Below are 22,081 nucleotides of genomic sequence, written 5' to 3'. Positions count from 1 at the left end.
GAAAAAAAGATAGAGAATCCCAAGGCAAAATCTGTTCATAAAATTTCGATAGAATATTAAGGCAGGTTCAACTCTTAATGAAATCTTGTGACTTTTTTCCCAAAAAAGTAGTTTTTCTGTTTACCTGGGTTTTCTTTTAGGATTAGTATTGTGGATACTCCAGTGGAGTCCTACTCTACAAAACTTAGACATTCCAATAGTCTCTTGAAAATAAGACAGACTCAAAGAACAGGATGCTTATGGGCAATCAAGTCTCTCATAATGTTTAATTTGCTATGGGGCAAAGACATGTGCCACAAAAAAAGTAAAGAAAGCGTGTCTTCTTTGTCCTCTTTATAATTGATATTGAAAATGCATTTTTCTCAGAGATGACCTGGAACATAATCCTGGCTTATTCATTTACTATTTAGAAGAACTTGAACAAGTAATGTCTTTTTCAGAATCCTGCTTTTTTCATCTGTAAAATCAGAATTATATTTATGTAGTAACCTCCAGTACAGAGCTGTCATGAAAATAAAATGAGATAATATGCATTACAGAAATCATTTGTAATTAAATTCATTCAGATAAATGCAAGTTCATATAGTAGCATTCATAACCTTAACCAAAAGTGTATCAGGATTCATCTCGACTACAGACAATTCACAAATTTAATGAATATTTTTCCTTTTTTTTTTTTTTGCAAGGCAAATGGTGTTGGTGGCTTGCCCAAGGCCACACAGCTAGGTAATTATTAAGTGCCTGAGACCGGATTTGAACCCAGGTACTCCTGACTCCAGGGCCAAGGCTTTATCCACTGTGCCACCTAGCCACCCCATATTTTTTTCTTTCTTTGGCCCATTGCTAACCAACTTCAATGTTTGAACTTGTTTAGTCTGAGTGTGATTTTGTGTGTGTGTGTGTGTGTGTACACGTAGGTGTGCATGCACGTGTATATGTCCGTTTTCCTGTCCCTCCAAATTTTACTATTAGGAGGGTAGACTGGAAACCTTAAGGTAAGCCTTTTCAGTTTTGTTTCTTATTGCCCTGTGCTAAATGCATAAAATATAGAAATCATAATCTCTTAATTCTTAAATTTCAAAACTAGCTCATTCATTACTGTGAGGCAATTAACTAGAAACTCTTTGAAAATGTCATATTCCTCTTTATAATAGAGCTAATGAAAATGTCATATTCCTCTTTATAATAGAGCTAATTATATATTATTGTTGTTTTTAAAAATAGAATCCTAGCTTTTCAACAAAAGTCAAGAAGCATTTGCTAAGTGCCTCCTTTGTTCCAGACATTAAAAGTGCTGAGCATGGAAAGACAAAAAAAAAAACCAAGCTCTGTTTTCAAGGAAGTCACAGAGGGAAGACATATTTCAAAATGTGCTAAGAAAAAGTATTTGAAACAAAGAAGTCATTCTACATGTAAATCCCTCATTGACTTGTTCATTGATATTCAGTTAGGAAGTTCCTTGCCTGTCTTTGGACCTGTCTTCTTCACTATTTGTATTCATAATTTGTCTGAAGAGACCAAAAGAATATTGATCAACTAAAAGGGAGCTTACTAACAGAAGGATAATAGAGTTAAGAGCCAACATCAGCAACTTTAGCTGGAATGAAAAGTCATACAGGGATAGTCATATAGGGCTGAACATGGGTATAAAGTTGATCAACACAAAAAATGTTGGAAATTAGAATAGTTTTCACATGGCTGGTGGATAGTCATGGGGGAAGATGAACAAGATCTTTTTCAGTGTAGATGGAAAGACCACTGAATGATAAGACATGGAAAAATGTTATTTATTATAAACTGAAATTGGACTCAAAGTTAAAAGTTATTTAATAAGACAATAGACTGGATGTTGAGGTCATGAATTCCCTGTCACTGCAGATCTTGAGGCAGAACCTAGATGACATTCTATCTTAGATGTTGGATAGATTTCTATAGCATTTGAGGGGGTTATAGTTGAAAATTCTCAATATATCTTCCGAATCGAATACCACCAGGTCAAGAGATTATGTCAGGTAAGAATTCATTATAATCCTAAATCTACATTGCCAGGCAAGGAAAAGAAAACAAACATGAATTTCAGGTTCAATAAGAGTATATTTCCTAACTTTCTATCTTTTGTCAGGAAACCCTAGGTTCTTATATTTTTGCGTAGGATTATATATCCATTAGAAAATATTTGGAGGAAATGTTGTTCTCTTATTAAATGGATCTAATATGTATGTATGTATGTATGCAATTTATTCTATTATCTTGCCCAACTCAAAAAAGGTATGTTCGATAGAAATACAAGAAATAGGAAAAAATGATGAAAAGGAAAAATGATAATCTCTCATCTTCAGAAATGACTTTGTAAAAATTAATTGTCCAAGTTTTAAAATAAAACCTGTCACCCCATCATGAGAGTCAATATGGTTGTTTGGCTGCTTTCTTTGGAAAATTGTCCTAGATTTACATTCTACATTTGTCTATTTTTTTAGGGTTAAGTGGCTTGCACAAGGCCACACATCTAGGTAATTATCAAGTGTCTGAGGCCAGATTTCAACTCAGGTACTCCTGACTCCAGGGCTGGTGCTCTATCCACTGCACCACCCAGCTGCCCCTATATTCATCTATTATTGGTTATAAGAGAAGATCACCCCAAATTTTTCTTTTTTGCAAAAAGTAATATTGAAATATCTATTTTTTTTCAAACAAGAAAACAGTGACATTCATTAAAAGCAGAGGTTAGTTTATGGCTATCCCATCAAATCCCTAAGTAATCATTCTACATTTACATTATGCCCTCTACTCTATTTCTTGGAACTAATTGATTCCTTCTTTCATCTAAGCCAAGAATCAGACAGATTTAGTGAATAAGAATTATCTGCTGATAATTGTTCTATTGATATTTTTTCTTTTCCTGTCCTATCAGGATTACATTCCATATTCACTTCAGATGGCTTTATCGATATTTTACATTTTGTTCTGCAAGTCCTTAGCTTGAAAATTGTTCAGAATGATTCTGTTATTTTCATATTAATCTATCCACTCCAACTTTCAAAACTCCGGTTCCTAAATAACTGATTTGTACCTATAATGGGACGTCAATTGTCTAATTAACCCTCAAAATCTTACCACTCAACAAATCTTACTACAGAAATGCCACAGCTAGTTGCTTTGTGCAGTAACAATCAGGATATGATTTAGGGATTCATATAATATTAGGGATAGGGATAGAGATGGTGGAATGGGCATACAGAGTGGGGGATAGGGATAGATATAGATTAGAATGAGCATAGAGATGGTTAGGGATAGGAAAATGGATAGGGTGAGGGGATAATGATAATAATGATAAATAGGGATAGGGACTTTGGTCTAAAGTGAAAGGAACTACAAAGGGAGGGACATAGGGAAGGGGACAAGGATCAGAATGAATAGAAAGATAGGGAGAGAAATTAGTTTAGGGAAATGGTTAATGATATGGATAGGTTCTTAGAATCTAAAGGTGAAAGGAGATCTCATTTAATTGTCAAGGAGGCTAAGTGACTTGGTGAGGGTCAGACAACCAGAATGTGTCAGGAAGAGGACAAAGTAGCCTCTCTTTTTGCTAAGAAAAAGACAGTTTTTGCCTCCAGAAGGATTCTTAATTCAGTGTACTAGAAGACATGTTCACAAACAAAACAAGTGGAAGTACTATAAGAGCCGTGTGGCTCTATACTATGAGAAGTAACAGGGACAACACATCTTGCAATTGAAAGAATATTAGGGGAGTCATGATTAAAAAGTAACCTGACCTTAGATATATAGAGGCTTTATATATGTGCATGCATACATACATATGTATATAGAGAACATAAATGCATAATATATAAATGATAAATATACATATTCACATCCACATTCATTCACACATATATATTACACATATGCCTATTTGTGTATGTATACATATATATTGATTTGTATGTGTACAGAAAGAGAAACACGACACATTCCTTAAGTGCTTCTAAAATGTCAGGTCCTCTTCAGAGCTCTGATGATACAAAACCAAGAAAACAAAGTATTCCCTAATCTCAAGGAACCTAAATTATGGGAGGAAAAAATTCATTAAGAGAGGGGTGGGAACTAAGGGATTCCATATCCATCTGGACAAAGACAGCCTGGCGTGCAGGTAGGGAAGACCAAAGAATGATTAAAAAGTTAAATGAAATTTGGTCAAAACTTCATATGACAGCACAGTTCTTGACAGGTACTCATCATTATCAAGGAAACTACAGAATCATGATCCTCAAGAAGGGACAAGCAAAAATTAAGATTTGAACAGACAGAGAAGACAAGGCAGTCATTCCAAGTAGAAGCAGCAACATAAGCAATGGTACAGTGGAATTACGTGAGGTGAATTTGAGGTATGATTGGACTACATGTCTGCCTAATTGAACTACAAATTTGGATGGTGGTACACTAGGAATGAAGTATAGAAATTTCCTTAGTTTCAGAATGTGGAAGGCATTGGATCTGGACTTTGTTCATTAAGACACAAGGATGTTTTGCTGATATGTGATTTAATCCTATGAAACTGATATGATCATGAAAGAACTTTCAAAGTAATCTTTGAAAATTATTTTGAGTTACCATTACAGGTAGACATGAGGTAAATGTCCACATTTTCTAAAATGTAATAATGTTAGTGTTTTTTAGAAGAATTATCCAGAAACTATAGGCACCATAAGGATTACCTCAATCCTAAATTTCTAAAGGAGATGATTAAGAAACAATAGCCAAGATCAAATTATAGGTTCAATAATAACAAATCATGTGAAAGAAACAAGTGAATCTTTCAAAGACTCAATTAAACATCCTCATCACTTTCAATGCCATCAAATTCCTGGTTCCTTACATTCTTAATTTATGATTCTTTTCTCTTGCATTTAATCTTGTACTTTTTCTCCAGGGTCAGCTTCTCCCACTCTTGTTGGAATAGCTTCCCACTCCCATTCCCACTCAACCTGTACTATTTCCAGAATCATGATCTAAATCTGAGTATTGATCTCTTCATGTATTTTCTTTTTTGACCTTTGCAAGTGAAAGGCGTTAAGTTACTTGCCCAAGGTCACACAGTTAATTATTTTTTAAGTTTCTGCAGTTGAACTTGAACTCGGGTTTTCCTGAGTCCACGGCCAGGGCTCTATCCACTTTGCCACCTAGCAGCCCTTTCTACATATTTCTGAACTCTGTCGATACCTTCCTTCTTAACCTCTAGTAAATTTATGTTCCAATTTAGTGGACAAGGTAACTAAAACAATTTATCAGCATCAGTAAGCAGAAAGGACAATGGGTTTAGTTCAATAGAAATTGGCTCTAATATCGATTTTTGTCTAGTATTATATGATCTTAGCAATTTACTTAACTCTCATTTTTTTCCTTTGCAAAAGTGGAATGATCCATAATTATCCAAACCTTAATACCACATACTCAAATTTTTATAGTAATACCACATATTCAAATTTTTAAAGTAAGAAATCCTAAATACTATTAATGTATAAATGGAATATTCCTCCAAATAACTAAGAAGTAGAGAATACATATTAAATCATGTCTGATGTTCTACCTCAAACCCAGGAGGATTGGCAAAGATGAGAAAAAAAATGACACCTGTTGGAAGAAGAATATTGTGTGCTGTTGATATATTGATAGGTTACTTGAATTTATCCAACAATATTGCAACAAATCCTATACAAATTCGACAAAAGAAAGAATTAAAGGGCAAATTGAAGTATTATATTATTATAAACATGGAGTATCACTTTTACCATAAAAAATCATAAAAATGAGAAAGTTTCATCATACAAAGGAAGACCCTGAATATTGATGCAAAGTGAAATGAAATGAAGTAGGACAATAAATAATTTTATGAACCTGACTATCTCAGTGAGTGCTGGTGTAGATAGGCAGAGGCCCTACTGACTTTGGTCACTCACACAAGAGAGCCAAGAGGAGGACCTGAGATAAGTTCTCAAATAGAACTCAAAAACCACTGGCACAGAAACATGAAGCTTAAGAAATTATCTCCCACACCTAGAGACGACTATTCAATTCTATCACATAATTAACAGCCAAGAAATAAGACTCTAAAATGAGTAAAAAAAAAAGAGAGAAAAAAACTAAGATATAGATAACTACTGTGATGATACAGATTTCAAATTCAGAAAAAGAAAGAGAAGTTAAAGCAGCTGCATCTACTTCAAAAATATATGTAAAATGGACACATAAAGAATATTTGGAAGAGCTTAAAAGGACTTTAAACTCAAGAGAGTTATGAGAGGGGGGAATTTAATTAGAGTAAGAAAAAAAATTAAGAAATTTATAAAAAGAGTCTACCAATTGGAAAAAGAGATCGAAAACTTTCAAAAGAAAATAACAGTAGGGACAGCTAGGTGGAATAGTGGATAGAGTACTGACCCTAGAATCAGGAATACCAGAGTTCAAATCTGGCCTCAGACACTTATCATTTTCCTAGCTGTGTGACCTTGGCAAGTCACTTAACCCCATTTCTTTAAATTAAAAATAATAAAATAAAGGTCCATACCAAAAACTTGCAATCAAAAAAAATTTTTTTTAATTAGAATTGAACAAGGGGAAGCTAATGACTTTATAGAGAAACAAAGAATTTATAAAAAAAAAAAAAAGAAAGGAAGAAGTAGTAGAAGATAATGTTAAATATCCCATTAGGGAAAAAAACTACTACCCTGGCAAACACATTGAATATAGGAGAGACTGGTAAGAAAGAAGTATGTAAAAATTGTTGGTCTATCTGAAAATTATGATAAAAAATGAATATATACATTATACACTAGAACTTTTGATGAAAGATGAAGAATATTATAGCTAAGTTTCAAAGTCCTCAAATCAAAGAAAATATGACAACAAGAAAAACAATTTAAAGTCTTTGGAGCTACAGTCAAGATAAACCATAGTTTAACCTTTAAAAGACCAAAGCGCATGGAACATGTTATTCTAAAGAGCACAAGAGTTGGGTTTGCAATTAAGAATAACTTACCCAGCAATGATGAATATAATTCTGCATGGGGAAAAAAATAGATATTTAACTAATTAAATTAGGAACTTCAAGTATTCTTGAGAAAAAGACCAGAAATGAACATCTGACCCACAAGAATTGGGAGAAACTTAGTTAAACAAGAGAGACCAAATATAAAAGATTTAATAAGGTCAAACTGGTTGCTTCTTTTACAGGAAACCATTAACTGGAATTCTTAAGAAAATGTTAGCATTACTAAATTAATTTAAAAAGCATTCATAGATGTATTTTGTCAAAAGCTTTTTTCTGAATCTATAGGGAAAATAATATAATTACATACTATATTGATTTTATTATTGACATGGTCGATTATTCTGATTGTTTTCTTCACTCTGCATTCTTGTTATAAATCCCATCTGGTTCTAGTGCATAATTCTTTATGCGATACTATTGCTTTAATCTTATTGCCTGAATTTCATTAATTTTGCATCAATATTCACTAATTACAAAATGATGAAAATTAAAAAATATTCATAGTAAATTGGTCTAATTTCTCTGTTTTTACTTTTCCAGGTTTGGCAGTGTCATAGAAGAATCAGTTTTATTTTGCCCCCCTTTTCAAGTAGCTTATATAGAATTTAAATTGTCCAAATACTTGATTGAATTTACTTGTGAATCTATCTGGTACTGGGAATTTTTTCTTAGGAAATTCTCTAATAGCTTGGTGAAGTTCATTTTCTAAGGTAAGTGTTCTGTTTTATTTTTCTAATAATCTGGGCAACTTTTCCTTTGGAAAATATTCATCCATTTTGTTTAGACTGGCAGATTTACTGGCATATAATTTAACAAAATAGAAATAATTGTTATTTTTTTCTTCATTGGTAGAAAATTGAATATTTAAAATTTTGATACTAGTAATTTTATTTTATTTCTTTTTTTAAAAATGAAATTAACCAGGGGTTTATTTATGTTATTATTTTCTTTATAAGACCAGCTTTTTTTTTCTTTTAAAGTTCAATGATTTTTTTTAACTTTAAATTTAATTAATCTCTGACTTTCAGGATTTATAATTTGGTGATTAATTGAAGATTTTATTTTTAATTTTTCTAACATTTTAAGCTACATATCAACATCTTTATCTGCTCTCTACTTTACAGATTTAAACTACTAAATACTGCATTTGTTCCATTCCATAAATTTTGATATGCTGTCTCAATGTCATTCTTTTTAATGAAATTTGTTTATTTTAATCACTCATTTTTAGATTGTTTCCAATTATTTTTAATCTATCTTTCCAAGACACTTTATTGAATGTAATTTTTATTGCACTGTGGTTTGAAAATGATATACTTAATTCTGCTTTTCTGACCCTTGTCTTGGAGGTTTTTAAGCCCTCCAATATTGGCAATTTGGATTGGTGCCATACACTGCTATGAAAAATTTATATTCCTTTTTATTCACATTAAATTTTCTCTAGGGATCATTATATTCATTTATTCTGAAATTCAACTTACATCCTTAACTTTTTCCTGTTTGCTCTTTGGTTAGTTTTATCTAATTTTGAGAGGGGAAAGTTGAATTCCTTCACTTGTATACTTTTGCAATTTCTTCCTCTAACTCAGTTAACCTCTATTTTGATCCTATACCATTTGATGCATATTTAATAAATGTTGATATTATACCATTGTTGATAGTACTTTGTAAAACAAGGTGTGGTTTCCTTATCTTTTTAAATTAAATCTGTTTTTGCTTTCATTTTGTTCTGAGATCATGATTGTTATCCCTGTTTTTTACTTTAGTGAAAGCATAACAGATTCTGTTCCAAATCCATACCTTTTCTGTGTTGTCTTTCTGTTTCAGATGTTTCTCTTATAAATATTATAAGATTTTGTTTTTTTAGTCATCTCTGCTATCCATTTATCTTTTATGGGTGAGTTCAGCCCATATATTTTGACCATTCAGGTTACTGTGTATATCCTTCCATACTATTTTCACTTCTCTTTTATTTCTGTTCTATCACATATGTTTCTCCTCTCAAGTTTGTATTTCTGACCACTGCAGCCCCCAGTGTGCCATGGCTTCTATCTCTGTCCCCCTTTTCTTATCTTCTTCCCCTCCTACTTCCCTGTGAAGTAAAATAGATTTTTCATGGAACAGTGTTATTTCTCTTTTGACTCAATGCTGATGAAAGCAAGTTTCAAGCATGCCTGTTCCTATCTTTCCCTTAACTTTAAAATCTTTCATGCCACTTTCATGTGAAATAATTAATACCTCTCCGATCCCACTCCTTCCTAATGCAATTCTCCCTTTTTTATATCACCCCTTTATATACCACGCCTTTTTTACATCATCCTATCACCACAGACAAACTTATAAACCTACCCCTTCTTTCTTTTTACACTTGTAACTACTCCAAAAGTTATATATTTCTTAAGAATTACAAGTATCACTTCTGGCCAAGATGGTGTAGAGAAGACAGGCACAGTTTGAAAGTCTCCTGATCTTTCCTCATCTATCATATGAAAAAATCTCTTAACAGAAATCTGACCCACAAAACCCAGAAAGAAAAGCCAGAGGAAAGAACATCAACCTCAGGATTTGTCTCCTGCAGCAGCATTGGTGAATTTGGTCTGGTGAGTCTGGGCTCAGAGAGAATTTTAGCCCTGGAGCAGCCAGATTAGCAGCTGAAGTGGAGCCAGGAGTCTGAGCAACAGAGAGCCAGACCTGCTAGATCAGAGGTGGGGCTACAAGGCAGGGGCTGGAGTCAACTAGGGAGCAGAAGCACTGGTGTTGGTGCTGTCTCTCTGGAGCTTGAGGATTGGGCTGGTGGGGGGGTAGTTCTGGGGACACCATCCCCGGGGTCCTCTGGTCTGAGGAACTCTGAGTCCAAGCCTCGATTACAGTGGAGGCCTCTTCCCCTAACAAACCTTTGCAAACTAATTCTGTCTCAGGCACAGGTGTATAAGCAAAAGAATCAGCCCAGCTAACAATGGAGAGTGAATGACCTCAGGCTAGAGTAAAGCCCAACATTGAGTGAAAGCAAAAGAATTCAATAGCCCCAACTCTTCCCTTCAAGCAAAGTGAGAAGGCCTCAATCAAGGTCACAGACACTCCAAAGAAAGCAACCAACACCTCCTACTGGCCAGCCAGAAAAAGTGCATTCAGTGAGTAAAGCCTTTAGAGACCTCAAGCCCCTGTGAACCAGCCCATCCCCAACTCAAAGTCTTAGCAAAATGAAGAAGGGTCAGCGGAAAGGTGGATCCATAGAAAAATTCTTGGAAGGGAAAGACCCTAACTCAGAAAGACCTGGAACCTCTGAGGAGAATACGATGTGGTCTTCAGCACAGATAGACTTGCTTAAAGAAATAAGGAAGGAGCTTAAAAATCAACTCAGAATGACCCGGAACCTCTGAGGAGAATATGAAATGGTCTTCAGCACAGAAAGACTTGCTTGAAGAAATAAGGAAGGAGCTTAAAAATCAACTTGAAAAATTTGGGAGAGACAATTTAAACCTTGTAACAACTAAACAAATCCTTAGAAAATACAATTGGACAAATACAAAAGGAGAATAAATCTCTCAGGTCCACAATGGGACAATTACAAAATGAGAATAAATCTCTCACATTATCAATTGGACAAATACATAATGAGAATAATTCTCTTAGAGCCTCAATTGGGCAAATGCAAAAATAAAATATTTCTCTCAAAACCTCAATGGGTCAAAGGGAAAGTGCTTTCAAAAGTAGAATTGACCAATTGTGAAAGGAGTGGCAAAATCTTAATGAAGAAAACTCCTCCCTAAAAAAAGAATGTCGTCTGCAGAAACTAATAACTCCATGAGACAGCAAGAGCCATTTAAACAAAATCAAAAAATAGAATAAAATAAAATGTAAAATAGCTCATCAACAAAACCACTGACCTTGAGAATAGATCGAGAAGGGGCAACCTGAGAATTATATGACTTCCTGAAAACATTGAAGAGAAAAAAATCCTGGACTAAATATTGCAGGATCTAGTGATGGAAAACTGCCCTGATATCATGGAACTGGAAGGCAAAGTAGTTATTGAAAGAATACATCGATCCCATCCAGAAAAACAACAAGAAAAGTGTGGCCAAATTCCAGAACTATCAGATAAAAGAGAAAATCCTACAAGCAACCACAAAGAAACAATTTAAATATCAAGGAGTCTCAGTAAGGCTCACTCAGGACCTGGCTGCATCAACATTAAGGGATTGAAGGGCCTGGAATGAGATATTTCGAAGAGCAAGGGAGCTTGGAATGCAGCCAAGAATCTACTATCCCTCAAAGCTGAGCCTTCTCTTCCAGGGAAAAGGATGGACATTTAACGAAATGGAAGATTTCCAAAAATTCCTGATTAAAAGACCAGAGCTAATTAGAAAATCTGGACATCAAACAGGAGGTTCAAGAGACACATGAAAAGGAAAAAAAGGGGGTGAGGTAAAAGGAAAAAAAAACTGCTATCCAGTAAGTTGAAACTGGCTATATCCCAGCATGGGGAAAAAGGTTCTCATAAAGCTTGAGAATTGTAACTCTAACAGAGAGAATATACCTAGCCAGAAATGATGGACATTCATGATCTATCCATGAGACTGCTATCTAAAGAGAAGTAACCAGCTTTAACCCCATAAGGGAGAAAGACTGTAATAACTCTCAAGAATTTTAACTCTAAGAGACAGAATATACTTAAACTAGAAGAGACAGATACTCAGAATTTTCTATGACTCAGAATGATCTAAAAAAAAGCACTACATCTTTAAAAAGGGGGACAGGAAGGAGATGGGAGGAGGGAGGGGATTGAATGGGGGTAAATCTCATTAAACTAAGAGGTACAGAATACCTATGTTAAGAGAGAGGAAGAAGGGAGTAGATGAGAAAAACCTGAATCTTCTCATCAGACTTGGCTTAAAGTCAACCTACACATATTCAGTTAACTTATAAAATATCTAACCTTCCAAGTATTAAAAGGGGAAAAGGGGAGGGGGAATGGAGAAAGGGAAGGGGAGTGAGGGTAGAAAAGGGCAACCGACAAATGGAAGGGAATGTAAAAGGGAAAAAGTGAAAGGGGAAAGAAAAGGGAGGGGGTGATGGAGGAGGGCAAACACAGTGAAGGGGGTAGTTTTTAGAAACAAAAGACTGGGGAATATGGATAAATTGGTGAGAAAGGGGGAAAAATACAAACAGAGGGAAGATAGCATGGAGGACAATAAAGAATTAGTAATAATAACCTTAAATGTGAATGGGATGAACTCTTCCTTAAAAGATAAGTGAATAGCAGACTGGATTAAAAACCAGAATCCTACAATATGCTGCTTACAAGAAACTCATTTGAAGCAGAAAAATACATACAGAGTAAAGGTAAAAAGTTGGAGCAAAATATATTGATTCAGCTGAAGTAAAAAAAAAAAAAAGCAGGGTTAGCAATCCTTATCTCACACAAAGCAGCAGCAAAAATAGATAGCGTTAAAAGAGATAAGGAAGGAAACTTTATCCTCCTAAAATGTACCATAGACAATAAAGTCATTTCAATACTGAATAAATATGAACCCAGTGGGATAGCATCCAAACTTTTAGAGGAGAAGCTGAAAGAACTGCAGGAAGACATAGACTGCAAAACTCTAGTAGTGGGAGACCTCAACCTCCCACTCTCAGATCTAGATAAATTGAATCATAAAATAAAAAAGAAAGAAGTTAAGGAGGTAAATAGATTGTTAGAAAAATTAGATATGGCAGATTTATGGAGGAATCTGAATGGGGATAGAAAGGAATATACCTTTTTCTCTGCCGTACATGGAACTTATACAAAAATTGACCATGTCTTAGGACATAAAAACCTAATGATCAACTGCAGAAAGGCAGAAATAGTGAATACATCTTTCTCAGATCACAATGCAATAAATGTCATATGCAATACTGGGCCAAGGAGATATAGACCCAGAATGAATTGGAAACTGAATAACCTCATTTTAAAAACTGAATGGACCAAAAAAAAATATAGAATTAGCCATTTTATCATAGATAATTATAATAATGAAACAACATACCAAAACCTATGGGATTCATTCAAAGCAACTCTCAGGTTATATATTATAGCTCTAAATGCTTATATGAATAAATTGGAGAAATAGGAAATCAATGAACTAAACATGCGACTAAAAAAAAGAGAAAGAACAAATCAAAAATCCCCAATTAAATACCAAATTAGAAATTCTAAAAATTAAAGTAGAAATTAATAAAATCAAAACAAAAAACTAATTAATGAATAAAACCAAAAGTTGCTATTATTAAAAAACCAATAAAATTGATAAACTATGGTCAACTTGATTTTAAAAAAAGAAGAAAACCAAATTGCTACAATCATAAATGAAAAAGGTGAATTCACCACTAATGAGGAAGAAATGAAAGTAATAATTTGAAATTATTTTGCCCAACTCTATGCCAATAAATATGATAATCTAAGTGAAATGGATGAATATTTACAAAAATATAAGTTGCCCAGGTTAAATGAAGAGGAGATTAAATACCTAAATAACTATTTCAGAAAAAGAAAATCAACAAGCCTTCAATGAACTCCCTAGGAAAAAATCTCCAGGGCCTGATGGATTCACAAGCGAATTCTACCAAACATTTAAGGAACAATTGGTTCCAATTCTATATAAACTCTTTGGAAAAATAGGGAAAGATGGAACTCTGAAAAACTCTATGAAACCAGTATGGTGTTGTTACCTAAACCAGGAAGAGTTAAAATAAAGGAAATTATAGACCAAGCTCCCTGATGAATATAGATGCAAAAATCTTTTGCAACAAGTTATCATTAGGATAATACATTATGATCAAGTAGGATTATTCCAGGAATGCAGGGTTGGTTCAATATTAGGAAAACAGTATACTTAATTATATCAACAACAAACCTATCAGAAATTATATGATCATATCAATAGATGCTGAAAAAGCTTTTGACAAAATACAGCATCCATTCCTACTAAAATAACCAGAGAGTGTAGGAATAAATTCACTGTTCCTTAGAATAATTAGCAGTATTCATTGGAAACCATTATCAAGCATTATATTCAATGGGGAGAAGCTAGAGTCATTCCCAATAAGATCAGGGGTGAAACAAGCGTACCCATTATCATTAGAAATGTTACATCAGCAATTAGAGAAGAAAAAGTAATTGAAGGAATTAGAAGTGGGAAGGAAGAGATAAAACTCTCACTCTTTGCAGATGACATGATGGTCTACCTAGAGAATCCCAAGAAATCATCCAAAAAAATTGCTGCAAACAATTAGCAATTTTAGCAAAGTTGCAGGTTATAAAAAAAACCCTCATAAATCCTAAACTTTTCTATATATGTCTAGCAAGATACAGTAGGACAAGCTAGAAAAAGAAATCCCATTCAAAGTAACCTCAGACAATATAAAATATTTGGGAGTCTATTTGCTAAGACCGACTCAGAATCTTTTTGAAAACAATTATAAAACACTTCTCACACAAATTAAATCAGACTTAAATGACAGTGCCCTAACAATCAAAATTCCAAAAAATTGCTTTAATGAATTAGAAAAAATTGTAAGTAAATTCATATGGAGAAATAAAAAGTCAAGAATTGCTAGGAGCCTAATGAAAAAAAGTGCAAAAGGAGGTGGCTTAGCCCTACCTGATCTAAAATTATATTATAAAGCCATCACTCATCAAAACTGTTTGGTATTGGCTAAGAAACAGAGGGGTGGACCAGTGGAATAGACTAGGCATAAAAGCAGGAGATGATTCTAACACAAATTAAATCAGACTTAAATGACAGTGCCCTAACAATCAAAATTCCAAAAAATTGCTTTAATGAGTTAGAAAAAATTGTAAGTAAATTCATATGGAGAAATAAAAAGTCAAGAATTGCTAGGAGCCTAATGAAAAAAGTACAAAAGGAGGTGGCTTAGCCCTACCTGATCTAAAATTAGATTATAAAGCATCACTCGTCAAAACTGTTTGGTATTGGCTAAGAAACAGAGTGGTGGACCAGTGGAATAGACTAAGTGTAAAAGCAGGAGATGATTATAGTAAACTGCTGCTGGATAAACCCAAAGAGTCCAGCTATTGGGATAAAAACTCCCTCTTTGTTAAAAACTGCTGGGATAATTGGAAGTTAGTATGGAAGAAACTTAGATTAGACCAACACCTCACACCCTTTAGCAAGATAAGATCCAAATGGTTACAGGACTTAGACATAAAAAACAATACTATAAGCAAATTAGAAGATCGGCTACCTGTCAGATCTATGGAAAGGGGAGCAGTTTATGACTAAGGAAGAGTTGGAGAATATCACCAAAAACCAATTAGATGATTATAATTACACTAAAAAGCTTTTGCACAGGTAAAACCAATGTAACCAAGATCAAAAGAAATGTAATAAATTGGGAAACAATCTTTACAACTAATGATTCTGACAAAGGACTCATTTCTAAAATATACAGAGAACTGAGTCATATTTTTAAAACAAAAAGCCATTCCCCAATTGACAAATGGTCAAAGGATATGCAAAGGCAATTTACAGATGAGATCAAAGCAATCCATAGCCATATGAAAAAATGCTCTAAATCATTAATTATTAGAGAAATACAAATTAAAGCTTCTCTGAGGTACCACCTCATACCTCTCAGATTGGCCAATATGACAAGAAAGGATAATGATCATTGTTGGAAGGGTTGTGGGAAATCTGGGACACTATTACACTGTTGGTGGAGCTGTGAACTCATCCAACCCTTCTGGAGAGCTATTTGGAACTATGCCCAAAGGGCAACAAAAATGTGCATATCTTTTGACCCAGCAATACCACTACTGGGTCTATACCCTGAAGAGATAATGAAAAAGGGTAAAAACATCACTTGTACAAAAATATTTATAGCAGCCCTGTTTGTGGTAGCAAAGAATTGGAAATCCAGTAAATGTCCTTCAATTGGGTAATGGCTTAGCAAACTGTGGTATATGTATGTCATGGAACACTATTGTTCTATTAGAAACCAGGAGGGACGGGATTTCAGGGAAGCCTGGAGGGATTTGCATGAACTGATGCTGAGTGAGATAAGCAGAACCAGAAAAACATGGTATACCCTAACAGCAACATGGGAGTGATGTTCAACCTTGAAGGACTCGCTCGTTCCATCAGTGCAACAATCGGGAACAATTTTGTGCTGTCTGCAAAGGAGAGTGCCATCTGTATCCAGATAAGAAGATGTGGAGTCTGAACAAAGTTCAACAACTATTCCATTTAATTTAGAAAAAAAACAGATATCTTATTGCCTGATCTTGTTTCCTCTTAGAGTTCTTGTCTCATCTTTAAGGATATGATTTCTCTCTTATCACACCCAATTTGGATCAAGGTACAACGTGGAAAGAAAGTAAAGACTGGCAGATTGCTTTCTATGGGGGGCCGGATGGGGGAGGGAAGTAAGATTAGGAGGAAAACTGTAAAACTCAAGTAACATTTTTAATAAAAATAAATTTATAAAGAAAAAAGAATTACAAGTGTCAGCTTCCCATCTACGAATGTAAACAGTTTAACGTTATCGAATTCCTTATGTTTTCTCATTCTTTTTTATATTTTATGCTTCGTATTTGAATATAGACTTTTCTATTCAAATCTGATCTTTTTTATCAGAACAGTCCTCTATTTCTATAAATGCTCATTCAATTTTCTCTGGGGATCATTATATCTAACTTTTCTAAAATTCTATTTACCTCTACATTTTTCTGCTGGACAGGTTGATTATTGTAAACCTAGCTGCTTTGCCCTTTGGAATATCATATTCTAAATCTGAAGAATCTATTAAATCTTGTGTTATCCTTAATATAACTCCACAATATTCAGATTATTTCTGACTGTATGTGATCAAAGCTCTTTGGCCTGAGAACTTTGGACATTGGCTATGATAGTACTGGAGTACTGGGGGGCTTTTTTGAGGGGGGTCTGGGATCTCAGGAGATGACTGGTGGCTTCTTTTCAATCTGTATTTTACTATCCAGTACAAAGATATTAGGGTAATTTTCCTTAATTTATTGAAATATCCAGGTACTTTTTAAGGTCGGGACTTTCAGCTACAAATTTTCTCTTAATCTGTTTCCCTGAACAGTTATTTCTTTAATGATATTTTTTTTAGGTTTTTGCAAGGAAAATGGGGTTGTGTTGCTTGCCCAAGGCTGCACAGCTAGGTCATTATGAAGTGTTTGAGACCGGATATGAACCCAGGTGCTCCTGACTCCAGGGCCAGTGCTTTATCCACTGTGCCACCTAGCCACCCCTTTAATGCTATATTACATATTTTATTTTTTCATTCTTTTGATTTCTTGTCTTTCAAGATGTCACAATGGAGCCATTAACTTCCACTTGCCCAGTTTTAATTTTTAAGTTCTTTGCTTCAGTGAATTTTTACACATTTTTGAATCAATCCTTTTTTTGTTTTTCCTTTATCCAACTTTGAACATTTTCTTCATGATTCTCTAGCATTGCTTTCTTTCCCCACTTTTTCTTTTTTCTCATTTGATTTTTGTAGAATCCTTATTAAGTTCCTCCTAGATGTAATTTTCAGCTTGAGACCAACTCGTATTTTTCTTTGAGGCTTTGCATCATTGCTTTTCTCTTGTGAATTTATATCTTGATTTTTCCTATCACAGTAGTCAATTTCCATGGTCAAGTTGCATTTTATTTGTGTTTGTTTGTTTTTTTAATTTTCTAGCCTAATTTTTTATTAGGTTTTCTATGTTATAATGGAGGTCTGCTTCTGTGCTGGAGGAATAACAGGCTCAAGTTTCTGGAGTGGGGATATAGGTCCTTGCTCTGGGCTTCACAGGGGGTCATGGGGCTAATTCTGCTAGGCTTTGCCAGGTGCTACCAGTATTCACCACTCTTCACTCTTTAGGTAAGTTTCTTCTTTTGTACACTGATGGGTAATTATAATAGAATACCTAGCCCTCTCTTAAACTACAGTTTTCTAATTCAAATTACAAATAAACTTATCATTTGGTAATTAAAATGAGGTAACACATATGCATAAATTTTCATGACAAATTTTACATAATGAAAATTTACCTTGTCTTCATTTTCTTTCTGCATATATATATTCTTTAGTTGTTTATCATGATTTTGAAAATGAAAGAAGCTCAGGCAATTGCATCCTTTTATATTTCTAGAATCATTCAAAGTTTGGAGAAAAACAGTTAAAAAACAAAATAGAGTCTACTATGATCTAAACAGTTCCTTAAAGCACACTATAAAAAAATTCATGAATTTCAGTTCTCAAAAAAGGCAGTCACATGTCAAAGACATGTGAGGTTGTGAATTTTGTAGAATATATGTTATCTTATAGGTATACCTATATCTAAATCAATATGTGAACAAGGGAAGGGGTAGAACTTAATCTAACAAAATGTAAAACATTGAAGATATAAAAGCCAATTAATTAAATATGTGTGTATGCATGTAAATGGCACAGGATCATCTTTCTGTTGCCTTTGTTGTCTTCTATAATTAATATTCCATTTGTTTTATTTTTTTTTAGGTTTTTGCAAGGCAAATGGGATTAAGTGGCTTGCCCAAGGCCACACAGCTAGGTAATTATTAAGTGCCTGAGTTCAAATTTGAACACAGGGACTCCTGACTCCAGGGTGGGTGCTCTATCTACTGTGCCACATAGCCACCCTGTCGATTGCCTTTTTAAGGAATGTAGAAGTATTGATTTATTGTTGAAAGTAACAGTGAATATCAGCTGATAAAATATTCTCATTTTACAGATGAGAAATCTGAATCCTAATGATCTGAAATGACTTGATTAAAATCACACAAAAAGAAGTGGTAGGACTGTGATTTGAAACTAGATTTTCAGCTTTTAAATCCTCTACTCTTTCCTCTCTGCCACAGTTATCAAGCTCAAATAAAAATGAATCTTTGTGGGTCTCCTCTATAATTCATGTGTTTGACACCTCTTCTTAATGCCAGAAGCCATTTGAGGAAATTGTGAACTCCTTATAACCTTTAAAGGAACAGTAAGATTTTCTAATTTAAATGAAAAATATAACAAGATGATAACCAAACAGGTATAGAACCCAACAGAAATGAATGAATTTTTTGTTCATTAAGAATTTTGTTATTTGTATAAAAAAGCATTTATCTTACTGGAACTAGGAATGTCTCATTTTCTTTCTTATTACTGTCAGTTTGACTGCTAATTTCTTCTTCTTCTTCTTCTTCTTCTTCTTCATCTTCATCTTCTTCTTCTTCTAACTGTTAATTTATTTTGTTGTTCTTCTATGCTTGATTTTGGCATCTATGAATGTGAATATTTCAATGAGCAACAGTACACGTCTATTACTGATAATACTAAGAGAAACTAGTAGGACTTATTTGACTCTGCTAACCAACAACTAGCCATCATGCATGGTGAAGAACCTGGAGCACCAAGAATGACCATGGGACCTGCAGTTTTAGCTGGAGAGTTAATTAGATGAGTGACTGCTTTTTCTCACCCCCCAAATCGGATTCCTTTTAAGACTAACCATCTGTGATAAGTATAAAGAAAAATGACAGCTACCTGCAATGGCAATGTAAAACAAAGAGAGCTGGATTTAGGATGAAAAATTATGATTCAGTCAGCCAAAGTATGATCCACCTAACCCCGACATATCTGTTTTTAGCTATTACTTAATCAGCACTATTTATTATTCTAGACCTAGAATTGCAAAACTGAACCAAATTATTGTTAGAAATGATAGTGATGCTCCAAATGTTCTCAGATTCAGAATACAAAAGAAATCCAGGTAATTTCTGGTGTCTTCTAGCAAGCTTTCTGTACAAGTTGTCAATCAAATGCTACTAACAAAGATACCTTCTCAAATTATTTTCCAACAAAAATATGTGTATATATGTATATTATATACATATATAGATAGATGGAAAGATACAGCATTGAAATAAAAGTTTATCTTCTAAAGCACTGCACTTAAGAAAACTTAGTCAAAAATGAAACCAGTTTATTTTTTTTTAGGTTTTTGCAAGGCAAATGGGGTTAAGTGGCTTGCCCAAGGCCACACAGCTAGGTAATTATTTTAATGTCTGAGACCTTATTTGAACTCAGGTACTCCTGACTCCAGGGCCCATGCTTTATCCACTAGGCCACCTAGCTGCCCCAATCCAGTTTATTGTAAGAAACACTTTTGTTCCTCTAATCACACAATTTAGAGATCACCAATAAAGCTAATTTTTTAAGGAATAAAGCTAAACTATCATGCTTTATGTAAAAGAGACAGAAGTTAAAGAAGCATGGACATTGTATCTTGAAAAGTAGGAAATAAAAGAAAATATGAATTTATGAGAGGAGAAAAGAATGCAAAGGTTCTTGTACTTGACCTTCTGAAATTAAAGGTTGAACATTATATTTACATTGATTCAACTTCATTTTCATAGGATTCAGAAAAACTAGAAAAGCCTATTTTGGAGATTCCAAAATCTATCTTCTCCATTGCAACCTATCCTCAGTTTAGGTCAACTACAAAACTTATAAATTATTATTGCTTTAATCTTTATTCCAATGAGTAAAATGCTGATTAAGATGAAAGATAGATTTATTTTATGACAATCCACTCTTATTTTTCATGATCTTTTCTCTTCTTGACATCTGCCCATTCACTGTTCCAAATTCACTTCTACTATCATTTGCCAAAGTCAAAAGAAGCTCCACCTGGAGCCTTTCTCTGCTGTGTGATTTATGTCCAGAACAAAAAACCTTTTCTGAAACCAGCTTGGTTGTATGTGGTGATTATCTTCTTTGACATATATATATATATATATATATATATATATATATATATATATATATATATATATATATATATAGAGAGAGAGAGAGAGAGATTTATATATGTATATACATATATATAGCTTTTTTAAAACATTTTTCCACTATCAAATGTCTGTTCATTTAAATCTATGTGCAAAAGGCAAGAGAATAGTTCTCTCAGTAATTCTGAAGGAGAACAGAACATTTGATATTATATTTACTTTTCATATGAGAGTAAAAATTAAACTGATGTAAAAAGTGAGTTGTCCAAGGTTCCACATAACTAACAAGTATTGCCACTGTCAATCTTCCTAAAAGCCCTTTTCCCAAACTCTGGGAAAATCTGTCATAGGACAGATTATGGTGAAATTCATCAAAAAGACAGATGGAGAATTCCAAGTTAGAATTTGTACATTCAATTTCAATAGAATATTAGGGCAGGTACAACTCTTAGTGAAAGCTCGTGACTTTTTACTTTTCTAAATAGTAGTTTTTATGTTTACTTAGGTTTTCTTTTAGGATTAGTATTGTGGATACTCCAGTGAAGTCCTGCTCCAAGAAACGTAGTAATTCCTGTAGTCCCTTGAAAATAATAAAGACTGTTAGAACAGGAGGATTCTGGGCAATCAAATCTTTCATAATACTAAATTTGCTATGCGGAAAAGACACATGCCATAGAATAATTAAGGTAAGCCTGACTTCTTTGTCCTTATTATAATTGATATTGAAAATGCATTTAAGCCACAGATGACCTGGAACATAATCCTGGCTAATTCATTTACTATTCAGGAGAACTTGAACAAGTAATGTCTTTTTCAGAATCCTGCTTTATTCATCTGTAAAATCAGAATAATGGTATTTATATAACCTCCAGCACAGAGCTGTCATGAGAATAAAATAATATGCATTACAGAAACCATTTGTAATGAAATTCATCAGTATAAATTTGAGTTCTTATTGTAGCACCCATAACATTAACTAAGACTTTAGCAGGATTTATCTTCACTACAGGCAATTCACTAATTTATTGCGTATTTTTTCTTTCTTTGGCCCATTGCTAACTAACTTCAACAATTGAACCTGTCTTCTGTATGTTTGTCTGTTTCTGTGTGTGTGTGTGTGTGTAGATGTGAATGCACATGTGAATTTCTATTTTCTTTTCCCCAAAAATTGTAATATTAGGAAGGCATAGTGGAAGCTTTCAGGTAAGCCATTTAGGTT

The 22,081-nt window shown here is 33.8% G+C and overlaps 1 long non-coding RNA gene across 1 annotated transcript; it reads right to left on the bottom strand.

The window, feature by feature from the left end:
• Positions 1-24: 24 nt before the first annotated feature.
• On the bottom strand, positions 25-22,075 carry LOC141504175 (uncharacterized). The gene is made up of 3 exons (XR_012473238.1): positions 19,201-22,075; positions 18,118-18,214; positions 25-502 (listed from the first exon to the last, which is right to left on the bottom strand). It is a non-coding gene; the product is annotated as an uncharacterized LOC141504175 (long non-coding RNA).
• Positions 22,076-22,081: the final 6 nt, after the last annotated feature.

The sequence above is a fragment of the Macrotis lagotis genome, unplaced genomic scaffold (assembly GCF_037893015.1).
Source record: "Macrotis lagotis isolate mMagLag1 unplaced genomic scaffold, bilby.v1.9.chrom.fasta BILBYCTG599, whole genome shotgun sequence".
Lineage (NCBI taxonomy): Eukaryota > Metazoa > Chordata > Mammalia > Peramelemorphia > Peramelidae > Macrotis > Macrotis lagotis.
This window is presented reverse-complemented; position numbering and strand designations above follow the sequence as displayed.